This window comes from Carlito syrichta, unplaced genomic scaffold (assembly GCF_000164805.1).
Source record: "Carlito syrichta isolate Samal-C Ts95f unplaced genomic scaffold, Tarsius_syrichta-2.0.1 Scaffold59888, whole genome shotgun sequence".
Lineage (NCBI taxonomy): Eukaryota > Metazoa > Chordata > Mammalia > Primates > Tarsiidae > Carlito > Carlito syrichta.
The window spans coordinates 1-6,269 of NW_007003984.1; the positions used below are offsets into that span (position 1 = coordinate 1).

Sequence of the window (6,269 nt, forward strand, 5' to 3'; positions counted from 1 at the left end):
TTTTAAAAATTTTTTTTTGAGTTAGGGTCTCACTCTTGTCGCCCAGGCTAGAGTGCAGTGGCATGCTCACAGCCACCATAGCCTCAACCTGCTGGGCTTAGGCGATCCTTCCACCTCAGCATTCTAAGTAGCTGGAACTACAGATGCATGCCACCACATCTGGCTAGTTTTTGTGACTTAGTGTAGATACGAGGTCTCACTAAGGTGCCCAGGCTAGTCTCAAACCCCCGGGCTCTGGCAATCCTCTCGCCTCAGCTTCCCAAAGTGCTGGAATTACAGGCTGAGCCACTGTGCCCATCCTACTTTGTAAGGCTGATACCACAAGCAGAGACCTTTGGTGGATACCTTGTCCTATGACACTGTTAGCAAACTTAGCACTTGGGTGTGCCAGGCATAGAAGGAACAGTTTTTCATTATTGTCTGATTTAATCCTAACAATCTGTAAAGAAGAAGGTATTATCATCCTTCTTTTACAGATGAAGGAGAGCAACTTAAGGCCTCAATTGCAGAACCCAAAGCAGAACCCAGATTCCCCTGACTGCCAACCCGCTCCCCTTCTCCATTGTTCTGTCTCCTCCTTAAAGACAAGCACTGGAATGGAATTGAAACACTGAAATACAATGAAAACCACCAAAAGGATTAACACATTTAATATAAAAAGTCTCATCAATCAACAGGAAAAAGACAAGCAATTCAGTGGGAAAGGGGCAAAGGCTGTGCAGAGTTGGTGTGATGACAGTCTAAGCCACCGCATCGTAGCCTTCACCTCGTGGTTTATGGGTGTGGTGGCCTTTGTCACCTCACAGAATAGAGATAGTCTCTCATATCTTCTTCTAGTGCTTTCACAATGTGTTGCTGTTTATATTTTTTAATCCATCTGGGTTTTTTTGTTTTTTAGTATGATTGAGGTAGGGAATCCAACTGTCCCCCTACATGAATATCCAATTGTTTCAAAACAACTTTTATTGAATGATTCATTCTTTCTTCACTGATCTGAAATGCTATCTCTCTCTTTCTCTCTTTTTTTTAATGAGTCAGGGCCTCACTCTTGGCCCAGGCTGGAGTGCAGTGGTATGATCATAGCTCACTGCAGCCTCAAATCACTCCTGGGCTGAAGTGATCCTCCTGTCTCAGCTTCCTGAGCAGCTAGGACTACAGGCGTGCACCCCCATGCCTGGCCAATTTTTAAATTTTTTAGAGACGAGGGTCTCATTATGTTGCCCAGGCTGCTCTCAAACTTCTGGCCTCAAGTGATCCTCCCACCTTGGCCTTCCAAAGCACTGTGATTACACATGTGAGCCACCACACCCAGCCTAAAATGCCATCTTTAACTAGCCTCTGTTTTCTCCCATTGATGCAGGTGTCTTTTCCTGTACTGGTACCAGTCACAGTACTTAATTCCAGTTGCCCTCTAACATATTTTGAGTTATATATTTGGTAGGGCAAGCTCCTTCTCTTTGGTTTTTTTAAAAATATATTTCACAGACAGCTATTCTTGCATATTTTCCCTATCAAATGTCAGCCAGTCAGTTTTCGCAAAAAAACTACGTTGGAATTTGTAAAGGTCACATTAAATTTGGATATTAATTTGAGAGCTGACATCTTTACAACACTCTGGGAACATGTTGTTTCATGCCACGTGTCCATGTCTTCTCGCTGTCCTTCCAGAGAGTTTTAGTGTTTCCATTGCACAGATCTTACACACCTCTTGTTAGCATAAGGTCTTTGTGTCTTTGTTCCTATGTCCTTTGTCCATTTCCATTGCTATTGTCAATGAGCTCCTTCTTCCAGTCTCTAATTAGCATTGGTGGTGCCTGGGGAAGCCGCTGAGTTCTGAGCTCTTGATTTTCTGCATAGCCACCTTCCTGGATTCTCTTAGGACTTTTAGTGGATTCTCCCGGACTTCTTAGGTTGTCTGCCCCTCATCTGCACCTAATGAAGTTGTGTCTCTTCCTTTCCAATGTTTGCAACTCATTTCTTTTCCTTACAGCGCTGACTAGGACCACCTCAATGACAACGAGTAGGCGCAGTGATGACAGGCGCCCTGCTCTCGTTCTTGACGTTAAAACAAGACTGCTGCTTAGATTTTTAGTGGGTCCTTTAATCAAGTTGGGGCCATTTCCTTTTTCTCCTACTTTTAACAGTTTTTTGTAGGTGTTATCTGCTGAATGTTACCTCCAACAGTCAATAAAAAGTAGATTCGGTGCCAGCTGCATGCAAGACTCCAAGCCAGGTGCCATTGGCCCTCTACATCCGTGGGCTCCACTTCTGCAGTTTCAACCAATGGCATATCGAAAATATTCAGAAAGGCAAAATAATAAAAAAGACAGACCAGGCACACTGGCTCATGCCTGTAATCCCAGAACTTTGGGAGGCAGACAGAGGTGAGAGGATTTCCTGAGCCCAGGGGTTCGAGACCAGCATGGGCAACTTGGAAAGATCTCACCTCTACAATAAATTTTTTAAAAAACATGAGCTGGGCGTGGTGGCATACACACTTGCAGTTCCCACTCCTTAGAAGGCTGAGGCAGAAGGATCGCCTGAGCCCAGGAGGGCAAGGCTGCAGTAGCTGTGATTGTACCACTGCATTGCAGCCTAGGAGACAGAGTGAGACTTCAATTCAAGATTATAAAAAAAAAACAATAGCAACTCTTTACATAGCATTTACATCATCTGGGAGATTACTCCTCGAGTACTTTAAGTAACCTCGAGATGATTTAAAGCATGCAGAAGGATGTGCTTAGATTATATGCAGAGGCTACACCACTGTATATCAGGAACTTGAGCAGCTGCAGATTTTGGTCTGAGGTATGGGGGTCCTGGAGCCAGTGCCCCCCAAAAGCAAAAGGACCACTATAGTGTAGAAGAGTCAAATGGGATAGAATTCCTATCTCCAAAGAAGTCCTGCATTGGGTAGATAAGATTTAAAACTAATAAAGATCTAGAGACAGTGGTCATTGTGGTAGATAATCACCTTTTCTTCCAAAACAGAGATATGCTCATAAAAGAGCTGTGAAGACTAACAAGCAAGGAACCTCAGAGTAAATGTTAACTGGCAGCTTTTAAGTGGGATTTGAGAACCGGAGGAGAACTTGGAACGCTCCTCTGGCCTTCCCTCATTCTTCAGTGTGGTCACTGCCAGAGGCAGGAAGGATGCTTCCTCACCCTGGTCCTTGGCCAGGCTCCAACAAAGCGGGATCCCCAAAGCTGTGTTGGATCTGGCTAGCAAGGACGTGCCTGCTATCACCAGCCCCACAGGGAAACGGGAGTCGGGGAAGAGTTTGGTGGTGCCTGTTCCTGCTGTGGAGGCCATCAGGCCAGGCCAGAAGCCTTCTCGGAACTCTGGGGAAGGGCAAGGAAAGCCACTTGAAATTTCTTCCAAAACAGATTTACGCTCACCGACAGAAGACTAAAAAACAAGGCACCTCAGGATAAACGTTAACCCAGCAACTTTTACGTGGGATTTGAGAACCAGAGGAGAACTTGGAACGCACCTCTGGCCTTCCCTCATTCGGCAGTGCAGTCACTGCCAGAGGCAGGAAGGATGCTTCCTCACCCTGGTCCTTGGGCAGGCTCCAACAAAACTGGATCCCCAAAGCTGTGTTGAATCTGGTTAGCAAGGACGTGCCTGCTATCACCAGCCCTGCAGGGAAACGGGAGTCGGGGAAGAGTTTGATGGTGCCGGCTCCCTTTCTCTTTCTCCGTTTCCTTGTTATAAAGGAGGAGACCACCTGCTCTCCAAGCTCCCTCCCAGTTAAAGCCCACGAGGGACAGGTCCCAGAGAGGCAGTTAAGCCAACGACTCCCTTCGTGCTTCAAGTAGAGCTTGCCAAAGTCAAACGAGCAGTTACAAACTGAGGAGTGTTTTCATCACCCTTTTGCTGTTACTTATGGGCACATAATTTAGTTTTTGTGTTTCAGTTTGTTAAAGAAACCAGACAATAAGCAGCCAGCAAGTGGAGAGAACGAGGTAGCCACAAGTAGGCATGGGTGTGCTAGACATAAAGCAGCGGCGTCAGAACGTGGGAGAGTGGGAAAAGCCAGGACTCGGAAGTTTCTGGGGCTTTGGGCCGAGGGGATGCGCTGCACATGCGAAGACAGGTGCAAAACTGGAGTCCCTGCCCATAGGCGACCGATGGGTCCCTCCCACAGCACGGCTCCTGAAAAGCAGTCAGGGGTCAAATTGGCTGCAGGCTATGCTTCTCTGAGGCAGTGTGCCAGAGGCAAACGGCATGGTAAGAAGGCCTCTGCTGGCTGCGCTGTGTTCCTGGACAGAATGCCTCCTGAATTCTTGCTGAAGATATTTTCCTACCTGGATGACGTGAGCCTGCTGCTTACTGGATGTGTAAACAGGCGCTTTTACCATCTGACCAATGACAATTTTATTTGGATCAGAATCTACTCGATTGCTTTTTCACCTAAAAGATTTAATTGGGATGTTCATTCAGTGGAAGAGACAGCTGTGTCAATGAGCGTACTGTCAGTTGAGGATAAGGAAGCTGGGTATTGGAAAAAATATCAGAAAACAAATAGCATCTGTAAAAGCCTCAGTAGCTCATGTTCTCCAACATGTCAACCCTTACACAGGCCTTCCGGCCAAGACCAAAGAGGCCCTCAGAATATCTGGTTTAAGCTGGGCAATTATATTGAAAGAAAAAAGTGGAAAGAATATATCATGGAGCATGTTGACCTTTCCATAAACGACACATCAGTTACTGTTGGGTGGTATGGCAAAAATTGGACATGTCTTGCATCATTGTCAACTTCTATTTGTATGGTGTGACACCAGTTTTTAGGGACTGGTATAGAACCCCACCCAAAATAGACCCCGATGGCGTTCTTTAATTGCCAAGTACAATCTGAGTCTTTTGACTGACTCTGCCATGATTGGCTGCGACAGATTCATTCGGATCTGCTGCCTACAGCCTGGCCTCCTGGTGGGGCTGTGGAAGGAGGAGGAAGAACTGGGTTTTGTTACGGCAAATCTTCATTTCTGTCACCTCCTGGAGAGGAGCACATTAGGCTGGGCCACTATTCCCTACAAACTGCCTCCTCACAGCCCCCTTTTGAATAACAGCCCTGAGTATGGACTGTATAGTTCCCAACTCCACGTGGATCTGCACAGCAGTGGGATTTTCTATCTATGTGCGGCATTTCGCAATCTCTTCACCACAAAAGGAGACGTTGAAAATGGATATGCGAAACTCACTGCTATAAGTTCTAAAAACAACAGCGGCCACCTCCCTCTTGTTGGCAAAACTGGCCTCTTTTGGAGAACTGATGTTATTGATGGCTCTATAAAGAGTTGTTCCATGATGGACCTCACCCTCTCGAATATGCGCGGGGAACCTTTTTGGCGTTTCAGTTCCCCGGTTTGCATGAGACTGTCTCCCGCGCCCTCGATGGTCCTCATTTCTTGGGAGAGACATACTGTGCGGACTCCATGGAGGAAGAAGGCAGAGCGCACGTGGAGATGGTGTGGGTCAGAGAGACCGAGGAATACTTCGTCGTCAACCTGCTCCTTTACCTTAGTGTAGCAAACGTCAGCCACTGGTTTGGGACAAACTACTGAGTATTAGCAGAAGATGGCAAAAATGATTGTTGCTGTGAAGCCGTATTCTTTTTACAGGCTATTTTTGTTCTTGGCGTTGGAAGTTAAAATAAGGCCTGTCTTCAGTCGTCTGTGTGGGGCCTGCTTATTTCACCTTAGAAGCTGGGATTTATGGGTCGTTTAAAGTTAAAGTTTGAAAGATGATGTTAAGGGTTAGAAAAATAGAAATAGCACAGTCCAAAGAAAGTTCATATAAAAAGAAAAGTATTTTTGCTTCTCTTCTGCCTTTTGCTAAAAAATTAAGAATATCTATTTAAACATGTGCTTGGGTGATCGCTTGTGTGGGGTAGGGGGACACAGGCATGCTGTGTAGAGGGTTTTTTTTTCCTTAATTGGTAAGGAGCCCAAACGAGACAATCACTTGGATGTAACCTTCACGGTATTCGTTGGAATTCGTGCTACGTTCATGACACTCAGCAGCCACATTTGCATTTGATAAAGTAAAACAGACGAGCGGCCTAATTCACGAGGAGAGACGTGTCTGAATCATCATAAGGAAATGGTCACTTAAAGACGGATGCACAGTGTGACACCAACCCAGTTAAGACACCCAACTCCACCTCAGTGGGGCTAGAGAGTTGCGAGTTACGGAATACTTGGGAATTTGGGTCCTAACTGGCCCTACACTGTGCGGATTATGTTTTTATCACATTCTATCT

At 46.0% G+C, this 6,269-nt stretch overlaps 1 pseudogene; it reads left to right on the top strand.

The window, feature by feature from the left end:
• Nucleotides 1-4,260: 4,260 nt before the first annotated feature.
• On the top strand, nucleotides 4,261-5,571 carry LOC103251804 (annotated as a pseudogene).
• The last annotated feature ends 698 nt before the right edge of the window (nucleotides 5,572-6,269 follow it).